Here is a 26,157-nt window from a genome sequence, read left to right on the forward strand (position 1 = left end):
CTCTGCCTGAACTGGACCAGCTGCTCCGGTTCAGACCAACATGATGCTTCAGCTGGAGCTGCAGGTCGGACATCTGTCTGTCGTCATGACGACCGTATGGGAGGACTACTGGAGATAAAAGCCAGACCCTAAACATCCCATAACTGTGTCTGGACAGAAATACATTAAAATTAATTTTGAAGCAAAAACCGGTGTTGTGCCAAAAAGTGATTGCCTGCCAGAATCTGATTTCTTCTGATTTGTTGCCGCGGGAGCGCGCACAGCAGCCCGCTGAACGAGAGCGCTAAAACGTCAGATTTCAGATTATGAAGCTCAAGAATGAGATCAAGTCATATTTAAACAACCTTTCATTAACTGTATTTGGCCTTCAATCAATTTTTGGCAGGTAAAAAGACCCATTTTCAGGGGAGGTGTGGCAGGCGACACCGGTCTCTCCTCCTGCGGATGAAACACTCCGAGTTAGAGCAACTTTGCTCTTTATTTCTCACGTTTGCACCTCGATAATCCCGCCGGCACAAATTGTCTTTATTTCTGCAGCAGAGGAATCAGATCGTAATGCTTCATGTTTTAAATATAAATGTATTTTGTTCACATTGTTATACTTATGAGAGAGGTGATCACGGACATCCATGTGTAAGACTCAATAAACGTGTACATTGGTCTTAATCCGTTAGTATATAATATGCATGACAATAAAGCAGAACGAGGAGCCGTTTTTCATCCACCAAAAATTCTGATGTCGGTTCTTAAAATACAAACAAGAAAAGCAGAGTGTAATGATGCACTAACGCTGCCCATAAACATTAACAAACCCGTACGATCATAATAAAACCACAACTCTTCACCGAACGCAACGCAGAGCAAAGAACACCATAATGTAGGTGTCAAACTGAATCCCAAAAAGGCCGGTGTCCTGCATGTTTTACATGTTTCCCTGCTTTAACACACCTGATTCTAATTAATCATCGTCACCAACTTGTCATCAAAGTCTGGATAGTTCTGTTGATGACACAGTCACTTGTATCATGGTGCAATGAAGCAGAGAAACATCTAAAACCTGCAGGGACACCGGCCCTCGAGGACTGGAGTCCGACACCCAGCTCAGAGCCGATGTTTTTTTTTTAAATTTGTTTTACTTTTTGCACATTTCTTGTTAGGATGAGCAGTTTTTAATGGATAATTATCTTCATTATCATATTCAAACATATTTGAGGGAGGAGACGGGGCGGAGTGTTGTGCTCCCGCATGTGCGCTCAAATCCACGCTGATTGGGATGTACAGAGAAACCTGCGTGGATTTGGGCGCACGCACAGTTTTGTACATATGAATTGTTGCGTTCTTGTTAATTCCACGCACGGATTCAAGTTGAAATCCACGCACTCTTAGTACATGAGGCCCCAGATCTTTTAACCTTGATATATTTTTAAAGTGGTAGTAGGCTGACTTTGTTTTTGTCTTGATGTGTTTAGGTGTGAGTCCATCACAACACCCAGATTTCTGCGCTGGTTGCTAGTTTGTAGGTGTATCTGTGGTGACCTGTAATCGTTTGTCTTTGGCTCCAAAGACAATTTTGTTTAGCTCGAGAAATGTAGATATTGAACAGAAGAGCTCCCAGACTGGAACCTTGGGGAACTCCACATGTGATTCTTGTCTTCTCTGATGTAAAGTTACCTGTTGACACAAAGTACTTCCTGTTCTCTAAGTATGTTTTGAACCACTTTAGTACAGTTCGAGAAAGACCCGCCCAGTTCTATAGTGGTTTGAGTAAAGTATTTCGGTCAACTGTATCAAGTGCAACACTGATATCCAGTAACAATAAGACTGACTTTTTTCCCATCATCTGCATTCAAAAATATATCACTATGACTTTTTTTGGCAATGATGTCAGAAAAGTAGTACTTCCTTGCATTCCTTAGTTGTAAATTATGAGAGGGAAGTTTGTCTTTATAGATGTCAAAAGGAACCTGGAGATTAGTTTTTCTCCAATCAAAAACGTATGCTTTCAAGAGCCTGTTGAAGTTAGAGAGGGACATCGCTGTTCTGATAGCAGCTGGCAGGCGGTTCCACCAGCGTGGAACACTGTGAAAACTGTGAGTTTCTTGAACGTAGGGATGGCGCTGCCAAACAACATTCCTGTGAGGAGCAATTAGCGCCTATGGCGTAATTCTGTATGATCGCGTTGAGGCAGATAATTCATGTGAAAGGGCACAACTCAGGAGAACAGACAGCAGGCGTAGAGTGAGAAATCTAGTAAAGGAAAGCACAGTTCCCTGACTGGGAATCCAACCCAGGGCAAGTTTTCACATTCTAGTCACTTTTTGAACATCCCACCGTGAGCGTACGCACAATCCTTGTACACCGCACTCTTTGTACATGTGGCCGTTGATCTTTCAACTTGTTGAAAGCCTCTGGTGTATATTGTGAGAAATGTATCATAGAAAAAGAGCAGTTCCCTGACCGGGAATCGAACCCGGGCCGCGGCGGTGAGAGCGCCGAATCCTAACCACTAGACCATCAGAGAGATGCCGCTAGGTACTGTCAATTGGAAATACCCATAAAAATGTTGTCACAATAATCAAGCTACTATAGATGAATGCACAGACTACTCTTCCCAGTTGAGACATCAGATATTTTAACCTTGATATATTTTTAAAGTGGTAGTAGGCTGACTTTGTTTTTGTCTTAATGTGTTTAGGTGTGAGTCCATCACAACACCCAGATTTCTGCGCTGGTTGCTAGTTTATAGGTGTATCTGTGGTGACCTGTAATAGTTTGTCTTTGGCTCCAAAGACAATTTTGTTTAGCTCGAGAAATGTAGATATTGAACAGAAGAGCTCCCAGACTGGAACCTTGGGGAACTCCACATGTGATTCTTGTCTTCTCTGATGTAAAGTTACCTGTTGACACAAAGTACTTCCTGTTCTCTAAGTATGTTTTGAACCACTTTAGTACAGTTCCACAAAGACCCGCCCAGTTCTATAGTGGTTTGAGTAAAATATTTCGGTCAACTGTATCAAGTGCAACACTGATATCCAGTAACAATAAGACTGACTTTTTTCCCATCATCTGCATTCAAAAATATATCATTATGACTTTTTTTGGCAATGATGTCAGAAAAGTAGTACTTCCTTGCATTCCTTAGTTGTAAATTATGAGAGGGAAGTTTGTCTTTATAGATGTCAAAAGGAACCTGGAGATTAGTTTTTCTCCAATCAAAAACGTATGCTTTCAAGAGCCTCTTGAAGTCAGAGAGGGACATCGCTGTTCTGATAGCAGCTGGCAGGCGGTTCCACCAGCGTGGAACACTGTGAAAACTGTGAGTTCCTTGAACGTAGGGATGGCGCTGCCAAACAACATTCCTGTGAGGAGCAATTAGCGCCTATGGCGTAATCCTGTATGATCGCGTTGAGGCAGATAATTCAAGTGAAAGGGCACAACTCAGGAGAAGAGACAGCAGGCGTAGAGTGAGAAATCTAGTAAAGGAAAGCACAGTTCCCTGACTGGGAATCGAACCCAGGGCAAGTTTTCACATTCTAGTCACTTTTTGAACATCCCACCGTGAGCGTACGCACAATCCTTGTACACCGCACTCTTTGTACATGTGGCCGTTCATCTTTCAACTTGTTGAAACCCTCTGGTGTATATTGTGAGAAATGTATCATAGAAAAAGAGCAGTTCCCTGACCGGGAATCGAACCCGGGCCGCGGCGGTGAGAGCGCCGAATCCTAACCACTAGACCATCAGGGAGATGCCGCTAGGTACTGTCAATTGGAAATACCCGTAAAAATGTTGTCACAATAATCAAGCTACTATAGATGAATGCACAGACTACTCTTCCCAGTTGAGACATCAGATCTTTTAACCTTGATATATTTTTAAAGTGGTAGTAGGCTGACTTTGTTTTTGTCTTGATGTGTTTAGGTGTGAGTCCATCACAACACCCAGATTTCTGCGCTGGTTGCTAGTTTTTAGGTGTATCTGTGGTGACCTGTAATCGTTTGTCTTTGGCTCCAAAGACAATTTTGTTTAGCTCGAGAAATGTAGATATTGAACAGAAGAGCTCCCAGACTGGAACCTTGGGGAACTCCACATGTGATTCTTGTCTTCTCTGATGTAAAGTTACCTGTTGACACAAAGTACTTCCTGTTCTCTAAGTATGTTTTGAACCACTTTAGTACAGTTCCAGAAAGACCCGCCCAGTTCTATAGTGGTTTGAGTAAAATATTTCGGTCAACTGTATCAAGTGCAACACTGATATCCAGTTACAATAAGACTGACTTTTTTCCCATCGTATGCATTCAAAAATATATCATTATGACTTTTTTTGGCAATGATGTCAGAAAAGTAGTACTTCCTTGCATTCCTTAGTTGTAAATTATGAGAGGGAAGTTTGTCTTTATATATGTCAATAGGAACCTGGAGATTAGTTTTTCGCCAATCAAAAACGTATGCTTTCAAGAGCCTCTTGAAGTTAGAGAGGGACATCGCTGTTCTGATAGCAGCTGGCAGGCGGTTCCACCAGCGTGGAACACTGTGAAAACTGTGAGTTCCTTGAACGTAGGGATGGCGCTGCCAAACAACATTCCTGTGAGGAGCAATTAGCGCCTATGGCGTAATCCTGTATGATCGCGTTGAGGCAGATAATTCAAGTGAAAGGGCACAACTCAGGAGAAGAGACAGCAGGCGTAGAGTGAGAAATCTAGTAAAGGAAAGCACAGTTCCCTGACTGGGAATCGAACCCAGGGCAAGTTTTCACATTCTAGTCACTTTTTGAACATCCCACCGTGAGCGTACGCACAATCCTTGTACACCGCACTCTTTGTACATGTGGCCGTTGATCTTTCAACTTGTTGAAACCCTCTGGTGTATATTGTGAGAAATGTATCATAGAAAAAGAGCAGTTCCCTGACCGGGAATCGAACCCGGGCCGCGGCGGTGAGAGCGCCGAATCCTAACCACTAGACCATCAGGGAGATGCCGCTAGGTACTGTCAATTGGAAATACCCGTAAAAATGTTGTCACAATAATCAAGCTACTATAGATGAATGCACAGACTACTCTTCCCAGTTGAGACATCAGATCTTTTAACCTTGATATATTTTTAAAGTGGTAGTAGGCTGACTTTGTTTTTGTCTTGATGTGTTTAGGTGTGAGTCCATCACAACACCCAGATTTCTGCGCTGGTTGCTAGTTTTTAGGTGTATCTGTGGTGACCTGTAATCGTTTGTCTTTGGCTCCAAAGACAATTTTGTTTAGCTCGAGAAATGTAGATATTGAACAGAAGAGCTCCCAGACTGGAACCTTGGGGAACTCCACATGTGATTCTTGTCTTCTCTGATGTAAAGTTACCTGTTGACACAAAGTACTTCCTGTTCTCTAAGTATGTTTTGAACCACTTTAGTACAGTTCCAGAAAGACCCGCCCAGTTCTATAGTGGTTTGAGTAAAGTATTTCGGTCAACTGTATCAAGTGCAACACTGATATCCAGTAACAATAAGACTGACTTTTTTCCCATCATCTGCATTCAAAAATATATCACTATGACTTTTTTTGGCAATGATGTCAGAAAAGTAGTACTTCCTTGCATTCCTTAGTTGTAAATTATGAGAGGGAAGTTTGTCTTTATAGATGTCAAAAGGAACCTGGAGATTAGTTTTTCTCCAATCAAAAACGTATGCTTTCAAGAGCCTGTTGAAGTTAGAGAGGGACATCGCTGTTCTGATAGCAGCTGGCAGGCGGTTCCACCAGCGTGGAACACTGTGAAAACTGTGAGTTCCTTGAACGTAGGGATGGCGCTGCCAAAAAACATTCCTGTGAGGAGCAATTAGCGCCTATGGCGTAATTCTGTATGATCGCGTTGAGGCAGATAATTCAAGTGAAAGGGCACAACTCAGGAGAAGAGACAGCAGGCGTAGAGTGAGAAATCTAGTAAAGGAAAGCACAGTTCCCTGACTGGGAATCCAACCCAGGGCAAGTTTTCACATTCTAGTCACTTTTTGAACATCCCACCGTGAGCGTACGCACAATCCTTGTACACCGCACTCTTTGTACATGTGGCCGTTGATCTTTCAACTTGTTGAAACCCTCTGGTGTATATTGTGAGAAATGTATCATAGAAAAAGAGCAGTTCCCTGACCGGGAATCGAACCCGGGCCGCGGCGGTGAGAGCGCCGAATCCTAACCACTAGACCATCAGGGAGATGCCGCTAGGTACTGTCAATTGGAAATACCCGTAAAAATGTTGTCACAATAATCAATCTACTATAGATGAATGCACAGACTACTCTTCCCAGTTGAGACATCAGATCTTTTAACCTTGATATATTTTTAAAGTGGTAGTAGGCTGACTTTGTTTTTGTCTTGATGTGTTTAGGTGTGAGTCCATCACAACACCCAGATTTCTGCGCTGGTTGCTAGTTTTTAGGTGTATCTGTGGTGACCTGTAATCGTTTGTCTTTGGCTCCAAAGACAATTTTGTTTAGCTCGAGAAATGTAGATATTGAACAGAAGAGCTCCCAGACTGGAACCTTGGGGAACTCCACATGTGATTCTTGTCTTCTCTGATGTAAAGTTACCTGTTGACACAAAGTACTTCCTGTTCTCTAAGTATGTTTTGAACCACTTTAGTACAGTTCCAGAAAGACCCGCCCAGTTCTATAGTGGTTTGAGTAAAGTATTTCGGTCAACTGTATCAAGTGCAACACTGATATCCAGTAACAATAAGACTGACTTTTTTCCCATCATCTGCATTCAAAAATATATCACTATGACTTTTTTTGGCGATGATGTCAGAAAAGTAGTACTTCCTTGCATTCCTTAGTTGTAAATTATGAGAGGGAAGTTTGTCTTTATAGATGTCAAAAGGAACCTGGAGATTAGTTTTTCTCCAATCAAAAACGTATGCTTTCAAGAGCCTGTTGAAGTTAGAGAGGGACATCGCTGTTCTGATAGCAGCTGGCAGGCGGTTCCACCACCGTGGAACACTGTGAAAACTGTGAGTTCCTTGAACGTAGGGATGGCGCTGCCAAACAACATTCCTGTGAGGAGCAATTAGCGCCTATGGCGTAATTCTGTATGATCGCGTTGAGGCAGATAATTCATGTGAAAGGGCACAACTCAGGAGAACAGACAGCAGGCGTAGAGTGAGAAATCTAGTAAAGGAAAGCACAGTTCCCTGACTGGGAATCCAACCCAGGGCAAGTTTTCACATTCTAGTCACTTTTTGAACATCCCACCGTGAGCGTACGCACAATCCTTGTACACCGCACTCTTTGTACATGTGGCCGTTGATCTTTCAACTTGTTGAAACCCTCTGGTGTATATTGTGAGAAATGTATCATAGAAAAAGAGCAGTTCCCTGACCGGGAATCGAACCCGGGCCGCGGCGGTGAGAGCGCCGAATCCTAACCACTAGACCATCAGGGAGATGCCGCTAGGTACTGTCAATTGGAAATACCCGTAAAAATGTTGTCACAATAATCAAGCTACTATAGATGAATGCACAGACTACTCTTCCCAGTTGAGACATCAGATCTTTTAACCTTGATATATTTTTAAAGTGGTAGTAGGCTGACTTTGTTTTTGTCTTGATGTGTTTAGGTGTGAGTCCATCACAACACCCAGATTTCTGCGCTGGTTGCTAGTTTTTAGGTGTATCTGTGGTGACCTGTAATCGTTTGTCTTTGGCTCCAAAGACAATTTTGTTTAGCTCGAGAAATGTAGATATTGAACAGAAGAGCTCCCAGACTGGAACCTTGGGGAACTCCACATGTGATTCTTGTCTTCTCTGATGTAAAGTTACCTGTTGACACAAAGTACTTCCTGTTCTCTAAGTATGTTTTGAACCACTTTAGTACAGTTCCAGAAAGACCCGCCCAGTTCTATAGTGGTTTGAGTAAAGTATTTCGGTCAACTGTATCAAGTGCAACACTGATATCCAGTAACAATAAGACTGACTTTTTTCCCATCATCTGCATTCAAAAATATATCACTATGACTTTTTTTGGCAATGATGTCAGAAAAGTAGTACTTCCTTGCATTCCTTAGTTGTAAATTATGAGAGGGAAGTTTGTCTTTATAGATGTCAAAAGGAACCTGGAGATTAGTTTTTCTCCAATCAAAAACGTATGCTTTCAAGAGCCTGTTGAAGTTAGAGAGGGACATCGCTGTTCTGATAGCAGCTGGCAGGCGGTTCCACCAGCGTGGAACACTGTGAAAACTGTGAGTTCCTTGAACGTAGGGATGGCGCTGCCAAAAAACATTCCTGTGAGGAGCAATTAGCGCCTATGGCGTAATTCTGTATGATCGCGTTGAGGCAGATAATTCAAGTGAAAGGGCACAACTCAGGAGAAGAGACAGCAGGCGTAGAGTGAGAAATCTAGTAAAGGAAAGCACAGTTCCCTGACTGGGAATCCAACCCAGGGCAAGTTTTCACATTCTAGTCACTTTTTGAACATCCCACCGTGAGCGTACGCACAATCCTTGTACACCGCACTCTTTGTACATGTGGCCGTTGATCTTTCAACTTGTTGAAACCCTCTGGTGTATATTGTGAGAAATGTATCATAGAAAAAGAGCAGTTCCCTGACCGGGAATCGAACCCGGGCCGCGGCGGTGAGAGCGCCGAATCCTAACCACTAGACCATCAGGGAGATGCCGCTAGGTACTGTCAATTGGAAATACCCGTAAAAATGTTGTCACAATAATCAATCTACTATAGATGAATGCACAGACTACTCTTCCCAGTTGAGACATCAGATCTTTTAACCTTGATATATTTTTAAAGTGGTAGTAGGCTGACTTTGTTTTTGTCTTGATGTGTTTAGGTGTGAGTCCATCACAACACCCAGATTTCTGCGCTGGTTGCTAGTTTTTAGGTGTATCTGTGGTGACCTGTAATCGTTTGTCTTTGGCTCCAAAGACAATTTTGTTTAGCTCGAGAAATGTAGATATTGAACAGAAGAGCTCCCAGACTGGAACCTTGGGGAACTCCACATGTGATTCTTGTCTTCTCTGATGTAAAGTTACCTGTTGACACAAAGTACTTCCTGTTCTCTAAGTATGTTTTGAACCACTTTAGTACAGTTCCAGAAAGACCCGCCCAGTTCTATAGTGGTTTGAGTAAAGTATTTCGGTCAACTGTATCAAGTGCAACACTGATATCCAGTAACAATAAGACTGACTTTTTTCCCATCATCTGCATTCAAAAATATATCACTATGACTTTTTTTGGCGATGATGTCAGAAAAGTAGTACTTCCTTGCATTCCTTAGTTGTAAATTATGAGAGGGAAGTTTGTCTTTATAGATGTCAAAAGGAACCTGGAGATTAGTTTTTCTCCAATCAAAAACGTATGCTTTCAAGAGCCTGTTGAAGTTAGAGAGGGACATCGCTGTTCTGATAGCAGCTGGCAGGCGGTTCCACCACCGTGGAACACTGTGAAAACTGTGAGTTCCTTGAACGTAGGGATGGCGCTGCCAAACAACATTCCTGTGAGGAGCAATTAGCGCCTATGGCGTAATTCTGTATGATCGCGTTGAGGCAGATAATTCATGTGAAAGGGCACAACTCAGGAGAACAGACAGCAGGCGTAGAGTGAGAAATCTAGTAAAGGAAAGCACAGTTCCCTGACTGGGAATCCAACCCAGGGCAAGTTTTCACATTCTAGTCACTTTTTGAACATCCCACCGTGAGCGTACGCACAATCCTTGTACACCGCACTCTTTGTACATGTGGCCGTTGATCTTTCAACTTGTTGAAACCCTCTGGTGTATATTGTGAGAAATGTATCATAGAAAAAGAGCAGTTCCCTGACCGGGAATCGAACCCGGGCCGCGGCGGTGAGAGCGCCGAATCCTAACCACTAGACCATCAGGGAGATGCCGCTAGGTACTGTCAATTGGAAATACCCGTAAAAATGTTGTCACAATAATCAAGCTACTATAGATGAATGCACAGACTACTCTTCCCAGTTGAGACATCAGATCTTTTAACCTTGATATATTTTTAAAGTGGTAGTAGGCTGACTTTGTTTTTGTCTTGATGTGTTTAGGTGTGAGTCCATCACAACACCCAGATTTCTGCGCTGGTTGCTAGTTTTTAGGTGTATCTGTGGTGACCTGTAATCGTTTGTCTTTGGCTCCAAAGACAATTTTGTTTAGCTCGAGAAATGTAGATATTGAACAGAAGAGCTCCCAGACTGGAACCTTGGGGAACTCCACATGTGATTCTTGTCTTCTCTGATGTAAAGTTACCTGTTGACACAAAGTACTTCCTGTTCTCTAAGTATGTTTTGAACCACTTTAGTACAGTTCCAGAAAGACCCGCCCAGTTCTATAGTGGTTTGAGTAAAGTATTTCGGTCAACTGTATCAAGTGCAACACTGATATCCAGTAACAATAAGACTGACTTTTTTCCCATCATCTGCATTCAAAAATATATCACTATGACTTTTTTTGGCAATGATGTCAGAAAAGTAGTACTTCCTTGCATTCCTTAGTTGTAAATTATGAGAGGGAAGTTTGTCTTTATAGATGTCAAAAGGAACCTGGAGATTAGTTTTTCTCCAATCAAAAACGTATGCTTTCAAGAGCCTGTTGAAGTTAGAGAGGGACATCGCTGTTCTGATAGCAGCTGGCAGGCGGTTCCACCAGCGTGGAACACTGTGAAAACTGTGAGTTCCTTGAACGTAGGGATGGCGCTGCCAAAAAACATTCCTGTGAGGAGCAATTAGCGCCTATGGCGTAATTCTGTATGATCGCGTTGAGGCAGATAATTCAAGTGAAAGGGCACAACTCAGGAGAAGAGACAGCAGGCGTAGAGTGAGAAATCTAGTAAAGGAAAGCACAGTTCCCTGACTGGGAATCCAACCCAGGGCAAGTTTTCACATTCTAGTCACTTTTTGAACATCCCACCGTGAGCGTACGCACAATCCTTGTACACCGCACTCTTTGTACATGTGGCCGTTGATCTTTCAACTTGTTGAAACCCTCTGGTGTATATTGTGAGAAATGTATCATAGAAAAAGAGCAGTTCCCTGACCGGGAATCGAACCCGGGCCGCGGCGGTGAGAGCGCCGAATCCTAACCACTAGACCATCAGGGAGATGCCGCTAGGTACTGTCAATTGGAAATACCCGTAAAAATGTTGTCACAATAATCAATCTACTATAGATGAATGCACAGACTACTCTTCCCAGTTGAGACATCAGATCTTTTAACCTTGATATATTTTTAAAGTGGTAGTAGGCTGACTTTGTTTTTGTCTTGATGTGTTTAGGTGTGAGTCCATCACAACACCCAGATTTCTGCGCTGGTTGCTAGTTTTTAGGTGTATCTGTGGTGACCTGTAATCGTTTGTCTTTGGCTCCAAAGACAATTTTGTTTAGCTCGAGAAATGTAGATATTGAACAGAAGAGCTCCCAGACTGGAACCTTGGGGAACTCCACATGTGATTCTTGTCTTCTCTGATGTAAAGTTACCTGTTGACACAAAGTACTTCCTGTTCTCTAAGTATGTTTTGAACCACTTTAGTACAGTTCCAGAAAGACCCGCCCAGTTCTATAGTGGTTTGAGTAAAGTATTTCGGTCAACTGTATCAAGTGCAACACTGATATCCAGTAACAATAAGACTGACTTTTTTCCCATCATCTGCATTCAAAAATATATCACTATGACTTTTTTTGGCGATGATGTCAGAAAAGTAGTACTTCCTTGCATTCCTTATTTGTAAATTATGAGAGGGAAGTTTGTCTTTATAGATGTCAAAAGGAACCTGGAGATTAGTTTTTCTCCAATCAAAAACGTATGCTTTCAAGAGCCTGTTGAAGTTAGAGAGGGACATCGCTGTTCTGATAGCAGCTGGCAGGCGGTTCCACCACCGTGGAACACTGTGAAAACTGTGAGTTCCTTGAACGTAGGGATGGCGCTGCCAAACAACATTCCTGTGAGGAGCAATTAGCGCCTATGGCGTAATTCTGTATGATCGCGTTGAGGCAGATAATTCATGTGAAAGGGCACAACTCAGGAGAACAGACAGCAGGCGTAGAGTGAGAAATCTAGTAAAGGAAAGCACAGTTCCCTGACTGGGAATCCAACCCAGGGCAAGTTTTCACATTCTAGTCACTTTTTGAACATCCCACCGTGAGCGTACGCACAATCCTTGTACACCGCACTCTTTGTACATGTGGCCGTTGATCTTTCAACTTGTTGAAACCCTCTGGTGTATATTGTGAGAAATGTATCATAGAAAAAGAGCAGTTCCCTGACCGGGAATCGAACCCGGGCCGCGGCGGTGAGAGCGCCGAATCCTAACCACTAGACCATCAGGGAGATGCCGCTAGGTACTGTCAATTGGAAATACCCGTAAAAATGTTGTCACAATAATCAATCTACTATAGATGAATGCACAGACTACTCTTCCCAGTTGAGACATCAGATCTTTTAACCTTGATATATTTTTAAAGTGGTAGTAGGCTGACTTTGTTTTTGTCTTGATGTGTTTAGGTGTGAGTCCATCACAACACCCAGATTTCTGCGCTGGTTGCTAGTTTTTAGGTGTATCTGTGGTGACCTGTAATCGTTTGTCTTTGGCTCCAAAGACAATTTTGTTTAGCTCGAGAAATGTAGATATTGAACAGAAGAGCTCCCAGACTGGAACCTTGGGGAACTCCACATGTGATTCTTGTCTTCTCTGATGTAAAGTTACCTGTTGACACAAAGTACTTCCTGTTCTCTAAGTATGTTTTGAACCACTTTAGTACAGTTCCAGAAAGACCCGCCCAGTTCTATAGTGGTTTGAGTAAAGTATGTTAGGTTAAAAAGTCATCACAATATTAATAACTTTAGAAAAAGACACCGGAAACTGTCAGAAATGATTTTCAATGGCCTTCTGCAGAAGTTTGGAGAGGAATCCTGAGAAGCTTTAGGCAACACGGCCCTTCTCTTAGCTCGTCAGAACTTCTCTCAACTGGCTGTCTGCAGAACTGGCGCTTTTATTAAGCAAAGGATGACAGGAATGACCATATTTGGAACAGTGAATGTATAGATGGTCAATTGACAAAAACAGGAAACAGATGGTCACACAGACATGGTATCAGATGACAGTTGAAAAGTCACACCTTATGACTTTTCAGTTAGTAAGTAACTTATCTGTGGTGTGCAGAGCAACAGACATCCTTTTAAGAAATGGTCAAGGGGGTTTTGTTGTCATGAGATGGTCTTAAACCCTTAAAGACAATGAGACGGCTGTCAGACGACCCCCCTGAGTCTCTCCAAGGAAGTTTCATGTGATGGGGGTCTTGGAACAGATGTGCCTAAAAACAATGGTCCATTTGACCAACCAGGAAGTCAGCAGTTTTAACCTCCTGCGTGGCAGGCGAGATTCCTACCACTGAACCACCAATGCATGTCATGAGAATAACAGGCAGTTTTCTAATTCTGATTCTGGCAGTTTTTACAATGATAAACTTGGATTAATCCCACATTTCCCTCCTTTTTTATCATTTTGAAACTTCAACAGTAAACAAAATAAAACACTCCAGTGTCATCGTAAACATACAGGTAATGAAAACACAGAACAGTACAAAGACAGTAATAGTCGGAATCGTAATCGTAATCTCAGCGATTATGTCAGCATGACTCAGTAATGAAAAAGTCTCTTCCATTCCTCGGACTCCTCTCCTAGTTTGTTGTCGCAAGTCAGTTTGGCTAGTCATATTCTTCAGGCTGGGCTGGCGAGTAGGCATGAGTTGATTACTTCGGCGGGCAAAGGTGGTGGTACCGCCCGACTTCCTGCACTACTCGAGCCTGGCATTTCTCTGCTAGCTTTCACTGCAACTGGTGAACGCAGTAGATCATTCAGCAGCCTTTACTGCTGCCGGTGCTGTCGGTGTCCTGATTTGGACAGCAAAAAAAAGGCCCGTCCTGACGGGTGATGACGTTTCACCACTCGACTCAGGATCCGGTTACCCAGTTTCAGCAGTTCCTGCTTTAGGAGAGGGAAGAGGAAGAAAACAGCAGCGTACAAGAAGACGATTCTCATGTACAGTTCGACTAATGGCCGTCATTCAGGCCATGGCTTTCTTGAGCCTTAACTTAACAGGCATTAGTTCACTCCAAGAATGAAATCCATATGAACAACTTCAAATGGATAGGTCCTCTCATGTTGTATCTGCAACATGTCGGAAAGCTCCTACTAAAAAAATTTTTTAAAGGGTATTTAGTATTTAATCCTCATGATGTATCATATACCCCTACTCCCTCCTGTTGAGCCATAAAAACTTCCTATGGCTCAACTTAGCCACCAGGGGGAACAGATTCCTTGGAGGCACTGGTCTTCACAGCATTATTTTGCATGCCGACAGGGGTGGGGGTTTCGTGTCATCAGACCCCCTCCTTGTTGACTTCTCCCTGGAAGAGTCAGGCTGCCAGAGTCAGGCTCCCCAGATAAGTGGCCCTCCCACTTCTTGACCTTCGCACCCTGGCAAGTCTGCAGGTCTGACTCAATGATTCTCTAGGGTTGGATATCTATGTCCCTCAGAGATCCCCCCTCCCATCACCAGATTAGATGGGGCAAAACCTGTTAAACTCTGTCTCCCACCGTAGATTAGACTACAGAATTTCTCATTGAAAAACGTTCTCATTTCAACCCAAGTGGGTTATGGTCTTATTAAAGTATCACCACACAAAAACTGTCAGTGCAGCAACTCTCCTGCAATGTAAACAGTAGTCTTCAGTGAACTTATATATATATATATATATTGTATATAAACAATAAGTCATAGTCACAAAACATCGGACTTAAAGGAATCATTCTATCAAATAATGCCTTCTCAACTGTTGTTGAGCTCTATTTCCCCAAATCAAAAGAATTGTCAGAAAATTGTCAGAAAATTGTCAGAAAATTGTCTCCAGATTAATCATATAGTCTTCAGGAGATTCCTAATCTTCTGTTTGCATGCTGCAACGCAAATGCATGCTCTCTATGAAGACTCATAGAAGTCTTAAGAAAATTGTGGGATAAATTCCCATGCGTAAACTACACATAGACAAAAACCCACTAACATTAAACACAACTTCAGATCATCTGCATGTGGGTTTGTGTATCACTGCAAATGTGTGAATTACTTCTCCTCAAACTAAACTAACCAAGCTCAATTGGTGCATTTCAAATTAACTCACAACCTAAATGGTAGCAACACTGATCACAAATGTACACATTTTCAGTGTGAATAGCTAATATGCACTCAGAGTTCTTCTTTTCTAAAAAGATTGTACAACGGGTTTGTTACTCCTGCATACAATCCTTTCTGTGTAAAATATCACTGACATACAAATGACAGTAGGCTAATGAACACACCCCCTTCCACTGTATTCTAAAAATACAGCGGCGCTAATTTCATTGTACGAAACCCATCCTCTGAAGCTGTCAATCATCAGTAGTGATTTCACAACAGACAGAGTAAGGACAAATGATTGATTTGTTTTACATTTATGTCACAAACAACCCAATCATTTTATCTCATGCTCGCAAATTGCAGGAATCCCATTTCCATACAATCCAAGTCAAATACAGTGTTACAAAAGTAATCTGCAAATTAAATGGTGAATTAACCCAATTTAAACTTCTATGATTCTATGCCTTCATTCAGGCTTAGAATGATAGAACAAACTATATTTCTCCATTTCTACGTCTCCTCCAAAAGGAGAGCTCACTTCTCAGCCTGCAGCCGCTCGTAAAGCGCTGCACCCACTGCTGGAGCACGCTTTCACACACACACACATAGCGCTGTAGCCTTACACACACACACAGAGAGTCACACACAGACACAGAGCTTTCGGCTGCTATTTGTATCATTTTAACAAAAACTTCAACAGAGAGGAAATTCAACCCTCAACTCACGGACATGTAGTCTCCAAATGAGAAGACACCTCCCTCTTAGGCTTCACTAAGCCTGTCATCTCATGCAGCTCTTCGTAAACGTGCAGCCACACTGCAGCAGAACTTTTACACACACAGACACAGACACACACACACACACACACAGAGACACACACAGGGAGCTGCAGCCTGTCACACAGACACAGAGTCACACCCTGCTGCAGCCCCCACTTCTCCCCAACCTCACATAGCTTTCTTTACCTTTTCATTTCTCTCCTGTTAGAACCTTGTCCCGTTTTGGACATTTAATCAGTTTTCTTTTAGTCTTAAATTAGTCCATTTACTTCTTTTTAAGTTTCGTGTATTATTATTTCGCAAGATTTGTCTCCATTTTCTTAAGTTTGAGGACGTCTCCCCATCAATTAAGCATCTTTTAGAGATTATTTAAGCATAAATTTCAGCTTAACCACGCCTCTGCTATTTTTCGTCAGTTATTTTTCTTTCCTAAGTTTCTCTCAGGACACAAGTTTCCTTTTTTAACAGTTTGGTTTTAGCCTGATCTTTAGTGAACAATTTAAATTTTTCCTCTCAATTTTGAAACCCCACATTGAACAGACATAAACATCAGACAAACATTAGACAAACATTAGACAAACATAAAACACAACCATTAAAAATAATTTCCAAATAGAAACCCCTTCTCGTAATTCTGTACTTTTAAAGTCCTCTGACATTCAAAAGCCGGTCCCCGACCGAGTTAGATGTTGGTCTTACGCACTGCTCTTTAGGCAGTATTTTTAGAGGCCCCTATGCCTCATAAAAATCAGGTCCCCGACCCGCCGCCAAAAACACCGTTTTCGCTAACCTCTTGTTAGTATACACAGAAATTTCACTCAAAAGAGGTCTCTCACCAGTCTAGTGCCCTTCCCTGGCTGGGAAATCTCGTCGTCTGGACTCTGGAACAGCGCAGATCAATCTGGGCCCCGTTCCTGAAGTCAGAACGCTGTCGACAGATTTTGATGGCCCCTTTTGATCGTACGCCATGCCAATCGTCGCAGCTCGAGAGATTCCGGGTCCTTCGGCACCAAAATGTTAGGTTAAAAAGTCATCACAATATTAATAACTTTAGAAAAAGACACCGGAAACTGTCAGAAATGATTTTCAATGGCCTTCTGCAGAAGTTTGGAGAGGAATCCTGAGAAGCTTTAGGCAACACGGCCCTTCTCTTAGCTCGTCAGAACTTCTCTCAACTGGCTGTCTGCAGAACTGGCGCTTTTATTAAGCAAAGGATGACAGGAATGACCATATTTGGAACAGTGAATGTATAGATGGTCAATTGACAAAAACAGGAAACAGATGGTCACACAGACATGGTATCAGATGACAGTTGAAAAGTCACACCTTATGACTTTTCAGTTAGTAAGTAACTTATCTGTGGTGTGCAGAGCAACAGACATCCTTTTAAGAAATGGTCAAGGGGGTTTTGTTGTCATGAGATGGTCTTAAACCCTTAAAGACAATGAGACGGCTGTCAGACGACCCCCCTGAGTCTCTCCAAGGAAGTTTCATGTGATGGGGGTCTTGGAACAGATGTGCCTAAAAACAATGGTCCATTTGACCAACCAGGAAGTCAGCAGTTTTAACCTCCTGCGTGGCAGGCGAGATTCCTACCACTGAACCACCAATGCATGTCATGAGAATAACAGGCAGTTTTCTAATTCTGATTCTGGCAGTTTTTACAATGATAAACTTGGATTAATCCCACAAGTATTTCAGTCAACTGTATCAAGTGCAACACTGATATCCAGTAACAATAAGACTGACTTTTTTCCCATCATCTGCATTCAAAAATATATCACTATGACTTTTTTTGGCAATGATGTCAGAAAAGTAGTACTTCCTTGCATTCCTTAGTTGTAAATTATGAGAGGGAAGTTTGTCTTTATAGATGTCAAAAGGAACCTGGAGATTAGTTTTTCTCCAATCAAAAACGTATGCTTTCAAGAGCCTGTTGAAGTTAGAGAGGGACATCGCTGTTCTGATAGCAGCTGGCAGGCGGTTCCACCAGCGTGGAACACTGTGAAAACTGTGAGTTCCTTGAACGTAGGGATGGCGCTGCCAAAAAACATTCCTGTGAGGAGCAATTAGCGCCTATGGCGTAATTCTGTATGATCGCGTTGAGGCAGATAATTCAAGTGAAAGGGCACAACTCAGGAGAAGAGACAGCAGGCGTAGAGTGAGAAATCTAGTAAAGGAAAGCACAGTTCCCTGACTGGGAATCCAACCCAGGGCAAGTTTTCACATTCTAGTCACTTTTTGAACATCCCACCGTGAGCGTACGCACAATCCTTGTACACCGCACTCTTTGTACATGTGGCCGTTGATCTTTCAACTTGTTGAAACCCTCTGGTGTATATTGTGAGAAATGTATCATAGAAAAAGAGCAGTTCCCTGACCGGGAATCGAACCCGGGCCGCGGCGGTGAGAGCGCCGAATCCTAACCACTAGACCATCAGGGAGATGCCGCTAGGTACTGTCAATTGGAAATACCCGTAAAAATGTTGTCACAATAATCAATCTACTATAGATGAATGCACAGACTACTCTTCCCAGTTGAGACATCAGATCTTTTAACCTTGATATATTTTTAAAGTGGTAGTAGGCTGACTTTGTTTTTGTCTTGATGTGTTTAGGTGTGAGTCCATCACAACACCCAGATTTCTGCGCTGGTTGCTAGTTTTTAGGTGTATCTGTGGTGACCTGTAATCGTTTGTCTTTGGCTCCAAAGACAATTTTGTTTAGCTCGAGAAATGTAGATATTGAACAGAAGAGCTCCCAGACTGGAACCTTGGGGAACTCCACATGTGATTCTTGTCTTCTCTGATGTAAAGTTACCTGTTGACACAAAGTACTTCCTGTTCTCTAAGTATGTTTTGAACCACTTTAGTACAGTTCCAGAAAGACCCGCCCAGTTCTATAGTGGTTTGAGTAAAGTATTTCGGTCAACTGTATCAAGTGCAACACTGATATCCAGTAACAATAAGACTGACTTTTTTCCCATCATCTGCATTCAAAAATATATCACTATGACTTTTTTTGGCGATGATGTCAGAAAAGTAGTACTTCCTTGCATTCCTTATTTGTAAATTATGAGAGGGAAGTTTGTCTTTATAGATGTCAAAAGGAACCTGGAGATTAGTTTTTCTCCAATCAAAAACGTATGCTTTCAAGAGCCTGTTGAAGTTAGAGAGGGACATCGCTGTTCTGATAGCAGCTGGCAGGCGGTTCCACCACCGTGGAACACTGTGAAAACTGTGAGTTCCTTGAACGTAGGGATGGCGCTGCCAAACAACATTCCTGTGAGGAGCAATTAGCGCCTATGGCGTAATTCTGTATGATCGCGTTGAGGCAGATAATTCATGTGAAAGGGCACAACTCAGGAGAACAGACAGCAGGCGTAGAGTGAGAAATCTAGTAAAGGAAAGCACAGTTCCCTGACTGGGAATCCAACCCAGGGCAAGTTTTCACATTCTAGTCACTTTTTGAACATCCCACCGTGAGCGTACGCACAATCCTTGTACACCGCACTCTTTGTACATGTGGCCGTTGATCTTTCAACTTGTTGAAACCCTCTGGTGTATATTGTGAGAAATGTATCATAGAAAAAGAGCAGTTCCCTGACCGGGAATCGAACCCGGGCCGCGGCGGTGAGAGCGCCGAATCCTAACCACTAGACCATCAGGGAGATGCCGCTAGGTACTGTCAATTGGAAATACCCGTAAAAATGTTGTCACAATAATCAATCTACTATAGATGAATGCACAGACTACTCTTCCCAGTTGAGACATCAGATCTTTTAACCTTGATATATTTTTAAAGTGGTAGTAGGCTGACTTTGTTTTTGTCTTGATGTGTTTAGGTGTGAGTCCATCACAACACCCAGATTTCTGCGCTGGTTGCTAGTTTTTAGGTGTATCTGTGGTGACCTGTAATCGTTTGTCTTTGGCTCCAAAGACAATTTTGTTTAGCTCGAGAAATGTAGATATTGAACAGAAGAGCTCCCAGACTGGAACCTTGGGGAACTCCACATGTGATTCTTGTCTTCTCTGATGTAAAGTTACCTGTTGACACAAAGTACTTCCTGTTCTCTAAGTATGTTTTGAACCACTTTAGTACAGTTCCAGAAAGACCCGCCCAGTTCTATAGTGGTTTGAGTAAAGTATTTCAGTCAACTGTATCAAGTGCAACACTGATATCCAGTAACAATAAGACTGACTTTTTTCCCATCATCTGCATTCAAAAATATATCACTATGACTTTTTTTGGCAATGATGTCAGAAAAGTAGTGCTTCCTTGCATTCCTTAGTTGTAAATTATGAGAGGGAAGTTTGTCTTTATAGATGTCAAAAGGAACCTGGAGATTAGTTTTTCTCCAATCAAAAACGTATGCTTTCAAGAGCCTGTTGAAGTTAGAGAGGGACATCGCTGTTCTGATAGCAGCTGGCAGGCGGTTCCACCAGCGTGGAACACTGTGAAAACTGTGAGTTCCTTGAACGTAGGGATGGCGCTGCCAAACAACATTCCTGTGAGGAGCAATTAGCGCCTATGGCGTAATTCTGTATGATCGCGTTGAGGCAGATAATTCATGTGAAAGGGCACAACTCAGGAGAACAGACAGCAGGCGTAGAGTGAGAAATCTAGTAAAGGAAAGCACAGTTCCCTGACTGGGAATCCAACCCAGGGCAAGTTTTCACATTCTAGTCACTTTTTGAACATCCCACCGTGAGCGTACGCACAATCCTTGTACACCGCACTCTTTGTACATGTGGCCGTTGATCTTTCAACTTGTTGAAAGCCTCTGGTGTATATTGTGAGAAATGTATCATAGAAAAAGAGCAGTTACCTGACCGGGAATCGAACCCGGGCCGCGGCGGTGAGAGCGCCGAATCCTAACCACTAGACCATCAGGGAGATGCCGCTAGGTACTGTCAATTGGAAATACCCATAAAAATGTTGTCACAATAATCAAGCTACTATAGATGCATGCACAGACTACTCTTCCCAGTTGAGACATCAGATCTTTTAACCTTGATATGTTTTTAAAGTGGTAGTAGGCTGACTTTGTTTTTGTCTTAATGTGTTTAGGTGTGAGTCCATCACAACACCCAGATTTCTGCGCTGGTTGCTAGTTTTTAGGTGTATCTGTGGTGACCTGTAATCGTTTGTCTTTGGCTCCAAAGACAATTTTGTTTAGCTCGAGAAATGTAGATATTGAACAGAAGAGCTCCCAGACTGGAACCTTGGGGAACTCCACATGTGATTCTTGTCTTCTCTGATGTAAAGTTACCTGTTGACACAAAGTACTTCCTGTTCTCTAAGTATGTTTTGAACCACTTTAGTACAGTTCCAGAAAGACCCGCCCAGTTCTATAGTGGTTTGAGTAAAATATTTCGGTCAACTGTATCAAGTGCAACACTGATATCCAGTTACAATAAGACTGACTTTTTTCCCATCGTATGCATTCAAAAATATATCATTATGACTTTTTTTGGCAATGATGTCAGAAAAGTAGTACTTCCTTGCATTCCTTAGTTGTAAATTATGAGAGGGAAGTTTGTCTTTATAGATGTCAAAAGGAACCTGGAGATTAGTTTTTCGCCAATCAAAAACGTATGCTTTCAAGAGCCTCTTGAAGTTAGAGAGGGACATCGCTGTTCTGATAGCAGCTGGCAGGCGGTTCCACCAGCGTGGAACACTGTGAAAACTGTGAGTTCCTTGAACGTAGGGATGGCGCTGCCAAACAACATTCCTGTGAGGAGCAATTAGCGCCTATGGCGTAATTCTGTATGATCGCGTTGAGGCAGATAATTCAAGTGAAAGGGCACAACTCAGGAGAAGAGACAGCAGGCGTAGAGTGAAAAATCTAGTAAAGGAAAGCACAGTTCCCTGACTGGGAATCCAACCCAGGGCAAGTTTTCACATTCTAGTCACTTTTTGAACATCCCACCGTGAGCGTACGCACAATCCTTGTACACCGCACTCTTTGTACATGTGGCCGTTGATCTTTCAACTTGTTGAAACCCTCTGGTGTATATTGTGAGAAATGTATCATAGAAAAAGAGCAGTTCCCTGACCGGGAATCGAACCCGGGCCGCGGCGGTGAGAGCGCCGAATCCTAACCACTAGACCATCAGGGAGATGCCGCTAGGTACTGTCAATTGGAAATACCCGTAAAAATGTTGTCACAATAATCAAGCTACTATAGATGAATGCACAGACTACTCTTCCCAGTTGAGACTTCAGATCTTTTAACCTTGATATATTTTTAAAGTGGTAGTAGGCTGACTTTGTTTTTGTCTTAATGTGTTTAGGTGTGAGTCCATCACAACACCCAGATTTCTGCGCTGGTTGCTAGTTTTTAGGTGTATCTGTGGTGACCTGTAATCGTTTGTCTTTGGCTCCAAAGACAATTTTGTTTAGCTCGAGAAATGTAGATATTGAACAGAAGAGCTCCCAGACTGGAACCTTGGGGAACTCCACATGTGATTCTTGTCTTCTCTGATGTAAAGTTACCTGTTGACACAAAGTACTTCCTGTTCTCTAAGTATGTTTTGAACCACTTTAGTACAGTTCCAGAAAGACCCGCCCAGTTCTATAGTGGTTTGAGTAAAATATTTCGGTCAACTGTATCAAGTGCAACACTGATATCCAGTAACAATAAGACTGACTTTTTTCCCATCATCTGCATTCAAAAATATATCATTATGACTTTTTTTGACAATGATGTCAGAAAAGTAGTACTTCCTTGCATTCCTTAGTTGTAAATTATGAGAGGGAAGTTTGTCTTTATAGATGTCAAAAGGAACCTGAAGATTAGTTTTTCTCCAATCCAAAACGTATGCTTTCAAGAGCCTGTTGAAGTTAGAGAGGGACATCGCTGTTCTGATAGCAGCTGGCAGGCGGTTCCACCAGCGTGGAACACTGTGAAAACTGTGAGTTCCTTGAACGTAGGGATGGCGCTGCCAAACAACATTCCTGTGAGGAGCAATTAGCGCCTATGGCGTAATTCTGTATGATCGCGTTGAGGCAGATAATTCAAGTGAAAGGGCACAACTCAGGAGAAGAGACAGCAGGCGTAGAGTGAGAAATCTAGTAAAGGAAAGCACAGTTCCCTGACTGGGAATCCAACCCAGGGCAAGTTTTCACATTCTAGTCACTTTTTGAACATCCCACCGTGAGCGTACGCACAATCCTTGTACACCGCACTCTTTGTACATGTGGCCGTTGATCTTTCAACTTGTTGAAACCCTCTGGTGTATATTGTGAGAAATGTATCATAGAAAAAGAGCAGTTCCCTGACCGGGAATCGAACCCGGGCCGCGGCGGTGAGAGCGCCGAATCCTAACCACTAGACCATCAGGGAGATGCCGCTAGGTACTGTCAATTGGAAATACCCGTAAAAATGTTGTCGCAATAATCAAGCTACTATAGATGAATGCACAGACTACTCTTCCCAGTTGAGACATCAGATCTTTTAACCTTGATATATTTTTAAAGTGGTAGTAGGCTGACTTTGTTTTTGTCTTGATGTGTTTAGGTGTGAGTCCATCACAACACCCAGATTTCTGCGCTGGTTGCTAGTTTTTAGGTGTATCTGTGGTGACCTGTAATCGTTTGTCTTTGGCTCCAAAGACAATTTTGTTTAGCTCGAGAAATGTAGATATTGAACAGAAGAGCTCCCAGACTGGAACCTTGGGGAACTCCACATGTGATTCTTGTCTTCTCTGATGTAAAGTTACCTGTTGACACAAAGTACTTCCTGTTCTCTAAGTATGTTTTGAACCACTTTAGTACAGTTCCAGAAAGACCCGCCCAGTTCTATAGTGGTTTGAGTAAAGTATTTCGGTCAACTGTATCAAGTGCAACACTGATATCCAGTAACAATAAGACTGACTTTTTTCCCATCATCTGCATTCAAAAATATATCACTATGACTTTTTTTGGCAATGATGTCAGAAAAGTAGTACTTCCTTGCATTCCTTAGTTGTAAATTATGAGAGGGAAGTTTGTCTTTATAGATGTCAAAAGGAACCTGGAGATTAGTTTTTCTCCAATCAAAAACGTATGCTTTCAAGAGCCTGTTGAAGTTAGAGAGGGACATCGCTGTTCTGATAGCAGCTGGCAGGCGGTTCCACCAGCGTGGAACACTGTGAAAACTGTGAGTTCCTTGAACGTAGGGATGGCGCTGCCAAAAAACATTCCTGTGAGGAGCAATTAGCGCCTATGGCGTAATTCTGTATGATCGCGTTGAGGCAGATAATTCAAGTGAAAGGGCACAACTCAGGAGAAGAGACAGCAGGCGTAGAGTGAGAAATCTAGTAAAGGAAAGCACAGTTCCCTGACTGGGAATCCAACCCAGGGCAAGTTTTCACATTCTAGTCACTTTTTGAACATCCCACCGTGAGCGTACGCACAATCCTTGTACACCGCACTCTTTGTACATGTGGCCGTTGATCTTTCAACTTGTTGATGACACAAAGTACTTCCTGTTCTCTAAGTATGTTTTGAACCACTTTAGTACAGTTCCAGAAAGACCCGCCCAGTTCTATAGTGGTTTGAGTAAAGTATTTCAGTCAACTGTATCAAGTGCAACACTGATATCCAGTAACAATAAGACTGACTTTTTTCCCATCATCTGCATTCAAAAATATATCACTATGACTTTTTTTGGCAATGATGTCAGAAAAGTAGTACTTCCTTGCATTCCTTAGTTGTAAATTATGAGAGGGAAGTTTGTCTTTATAGATGTCAAAAGGAACCTGGAGATTAGTTTTTCTCCAATCAAAAACGTATGCTTTCAAGAGCCTGTTGAAGTTAGAGAGGGACATCGCTGTTCTGATAGCAGCTGGCAGGCGGTTCCACCAGCGTGGAACACTGTGAAAACTGTGAGTTCCTTGAACGTAGGGATGGCGCTGCCAAACAACATTCCTGTGAGGAGCAATTAGCGCCTATGGCGTAATTCTGTATGATCGCGTCAAGGCAGATAATTCATGTGAAAGGGCACAACTCAGGAGAACAGACAGCAGGCGTAGAGTGAGAAATCTAGTAAAGGAAAGCACAGTTCCCTGACTGGGAATCCAACCCAGGGCAAGTTTTCACATTCTAGTCACTTTTTGAACATCCCACCGTGAGCGTACGCACAATCCTTGTACACCGCACTCTTTGTACATGTGGCCGTTGATCTTTCAACTTGTTGAAAGCCTCTGGTGTATATTGTGAGAAATGTATCATAGAAAAAGAGCAGTTCCCTGACCGGGAATCGAACCCGGGCCGCGGCGGTGAGAGCGCCGAATCCTAACCACTAGACCATCAGGGAGATGCCGCTAGGTACTGTCAATTGGAAATACCCATAAAAATGTTGTCACAATAATCAAGCTACTATAGATGCATGCACAGACTACTCTTCCCAGTTGAGACATCAGATCTTTTAACCTTGATATGTTTTTAAAGTGGTAGTAGGCTGACTTTGTTTTTGTCTTAATGTGTTTAGGTGTGAGTCCATCACAACACCCAGATTTCTGCGCTGGTTGCTAGTTTTTAGGTGTATCTGTGGTGACCTGTAATCGTTTGTCTTTGGCTCCAAAGACAATTTTGTTTAGCTCGAGAAATGTAGATATTGAACAGAAGAGCTCCCAGACTGGAACCTTGGGGAACTCCACATGTGATTCTTGTCTTCTCTGATGTAAAGTTACCAGTTGACACAAAGTACTTCCTGTTCTCTTAGTATGTTTTGAACCACTTTAGTACAGTTCCAGAAAGACCCGCCCAGTTCTATAGTGGTTTGAGTAAAATATTTCGGTCAACTGTATCAAGTGCGACACTGATATCCAGTTACAATAAGACTGACTTTTTTCCCATCGTATGCATTCAAAAATATATCATTATGACTTTTTTTGGCAATGATGTCAGAAAAGTAGTACTTCCTTGCATTCCTTAGTTGTAAATTATGAGAGGGAAGTTTGTCTTTATAGATGTCAAAAGGAACCTGGAGATTAGTTTTTCGCCAATCAAAAACGTATGCTTTCAAGAGCCTCTTGAAGTTAGAGAGGGACATCGCTGTTCTGATAGCAGCTGGCAGGCGGTTCCACCAGCGTGGAACACTGTGAAAACTGTGAGTTCCTTGAACGTAGGGATGGCGCTGCCAAACAACATTCCTGTGAGGAGCAATTAGCGCCTATGGCGTAATTCTGTATGATCGCGTTGAGGCAGATAATTCAA

General features: G+C 42.5%; 15 non-coding genes across 15 annotated transcripts; all 15 read right to left on the minus strand.

Annotated features, from left to right (window-relative positions):
- Nucleotides 1–2,449: 2,449 nt before the first annotated feature.
- On the minus strand, nucleotides 2,450–2,521 carry trnae-cuc (transfer RNA glutamic acid (anticodon CUC)). Its single transcript has one exon. It is a non-coding gene; the product is annotated as a tRNA-Glu (tRNA).
- Nucleotides 2,522–3,675: 1,154 nt separating this feature from the next.
- trnae-cuc (transfer RNA glutamic acid (anticodon CUC)) lies at nucleotides 3,676–3,747 on the minus strand. Its single transcript has one exon. It is a non-coding gene; the product is annotated as a tRNA-Glu (tRNA).
- Nucleotides 3,748–4,901: 1,154 nt separating this feature from the next.
- Nucleotides 4,902–4,973, minus strand: trnae-cuc (transfer RNA glutamic acid (anticodon CUC)). Its single transcript has one exon. It is a non-coding gene; the product is annotated as a tRNA-Glu (tRNA).
- Nucleotides 4,974–6,127: 1,154 nt separating this feature from the next.
- trnae-cuc (transfer RNA glutamic acid (anticodon CUC)) lies at nucleotides 6,128–6,199 on the minus strand. Its single transcript has one exon. It is a non-coding gene; the product is annotated as a tRNA-Glu (tRNA).
- Nucleotides 6,200–7,353: 1,154 nt separating this feature from the next.
- trnae-cuc (transfer RNA glutamic acid (anticodon CUC)) lies at nucleotides 7,354–7,425 on the minus strand. Its single transcript has one exon. It is a non-coding gene; the product is annotated as a tRNA-Glu (tRNA).
- A 1,154-nt stretch (nucleotides 7,426–8,579) lies between these two features.
- On the minus strand, nucleotides 8,580–8,651 carry trnae-cuc (transfer RNA glutamic acid (anticodon CUC)). The gene has a single exon. It is a non-coding gene; the product is annotated as a tRNA-Glu (tRNA).
- Nucleotides 8,652–9,805: 1,154 nt separating this feature from the next.
- trnae-cuc (transfer RNA glutamic acid (anticodon CUC)) lies at nucleotides 9,806–9,877 on the minus strand. The gene has a single exon. It is a non-coding gene; the product is annotated as a tRNA-Glu (tRNA).
- Nucleotides 9,878–11,031: 1,154 nt separating this feature from the next.
- Nucleotides 11,032–11,103, minus strand: trnae-cuc (transfer RNA glutamic acid (anticodon CUC)). The gene has a single exon. It is a non-coding gene; the product is annotated as a tRNA-Glu (tRNA).
- A 1,154-nt stretch (nucleotides 11,104–12,257) lies between these two features.
- Nucleotides 12,258–12,329, minus strand: trnae-cuc (transfer RNA glutamic acid (anticodon CUC)). Its single transcript has one exon. It is a non-coding gene; the product is annotated as a tRNA-Glu (tRNA).
- A 5,997-nt stretch (nucleotides 12,330–18,326) lies between these two features.
- On the minus strand, nucleotides 18,327–18,398 carry trnae-cuc (transfer RNA glutamic acid (anticodon CUC)). Its single transcript has one exon. It is a non-coding gene; the product is annotated as a tRNA-Glu (tRNA).
- Nucleotides 18,399–19,552: 1,154 nt separating this feature from the next.
- On the minus strand, nucleotides 19,553–19,624 carry trnae-cuc (transfer RNA glutamic acid (anticodon CUC)). The gene has a single exon. It is a non-coding gene; the product is annotated as a tRNA-Glu (tRNA).
- Nucleotides 19,625–20,778: 1,154 nt separating this feature from the next.
- Nucleotides 20,779–20,850, minus strand: trnae-cuc (transfer RNA glutamic acid (anticodon CUC)). Its single transcript has one exon. It is a non-coding gene; the product is annotated as a tRNA-Glu (tRNA).
- Nucleotides 20,851–22,004: 1,154 nt separating this feature from the next.
- trnae-cuc (transfer RNA glutamic acid (anticodon CUC)) lies at nucleotides 22,005–22,076 on the minus strand. Its single transcript has one exon. It is a non-coding gene; the product is annotated as a tRNA-Glu (tRNA).
- A 1,154-nt stretch (nucleotides 22,077–23,230) lies between these two features.
- Nucleotides 23,231–23,302, minus strand: trnae-cuc (transfer RNA glutamic acid (anticodon CUC)). Its single transcript has one exon. It is a non-coding gene; the product is annotated as a tRNA-Glu (tRNA).
- A 1,881-nt stretch (nucleotides 23,303–25,183) lies between these two features.
- On the minus strand, nucleotides 25,184–25,255 carry trnae-cuc (transfer RNA glutamic acid (anticodon CUC)). Its single transcript has one exon. It is a non-coding gene; the product is annotated as a tRNA-Glu (tRNA).
- Nucleotides 25,256–26,157: the final 902 nt, after the last annotated feature.

The sequence above is a fragment of the Cololabis saira genome, chromosome 5, assembly GCF_033807715.1.
Source record: "Cololabis saira isolate AMF1-May2022 chromosome 5, fColSai1.1, whole genome shotgun sequence".
Lineage (NCBI taxonomy): Eukaryota > Metazoa > Chordata > Actinopteri > Beloniformes > Belonidae > Cololabis > Cololabis saira.